Source organism: Galeopterus variegatus, unplaced genomic scaffold (genome assembly GCF_000696425.1).
Source record: "Galeopterus variegatus unplaced genomic scaffold, G_variegatus-3.0.2 Scaffold46357, whole genome shotgun sequence".
Lineage (NCBI taxonomy): Eukaryota > Metazoa > Chordata > Mammalia > Dermoptera > Cynocephalidae > Galeopterus > Galeopterus variegatus.
In genome coordinates, this window is record NW_007772468.1 from 1 (window position 1) to 857 (window position 857).

Sequence of the window (857 nt, forward strand, 5' to 3'; positions counted from 1 at the left end):
ACTGGACAGAGGTTTGTTATCAATTTTCTCACTTGTGATAATAATGTGGGCTTAGTAGAAAAATATGTAAATTTCTATATCTATGGTCAGACAGAGAGAGGAAGAGGAAGTGTGATGGGATCCTATGTTATCAGTATTGAATCCAGTGAGAGGGTATATGGTGTTCATGACAATATTTTTAACAATTTTCTGTATGTACAAATGCTTAAAAATTAACCCCACTGGACTACTGAAGAGGGAGGAATTTAGAGAGAGAAGAAACTCTAATGAAAATTGTGCTTATGGCCTGGTATCAGACATCCCTCCAGCAGGGACCCTCTTCTTGTGCTTGCAAGTGTGAAATATGGAGCAGAGAGATGGAATGGCTTTCCTGGTGAGCTTCAAGGAAAGTAGTCCAGAGCCCAATGAAAAAAACCTAAACTCAACAAGGAGCTGGGTTCAAACCCGGTAGGTTTAGACCTGCCTGTTACAGGTGATGGGACTTTGGGGCAGGAGGAGAACAGTGCAGACAAGAAAGAGACCCCAGGTGGAACCCAAGGTGGTACTGCACTTTCCTCTCAAGTTTCTGAAATGTTAGGGCAGGAGGAGTCCTGGGGAAGGCAGGGGCCAGGTTTCCAGTCCTCACCAAGCATCAGGCAGCCCGTTAGGATGTGGGTACGTCTCATCCAGGAAACCCAGTTGAGACACAGATTCTGGGGATTCCCCTGTCTGGTTCTCCCCAAGAAGAGGATTCCCAGCAGAACTGTGACACTGAGCCAGCCCTGTCCTCCCTGTGTGATGCATGATCACATCTGGATCCACGATATATGCTTGGTAACAAACATGGCACATAGCAAGTTTTCAAAATATATCTGTGG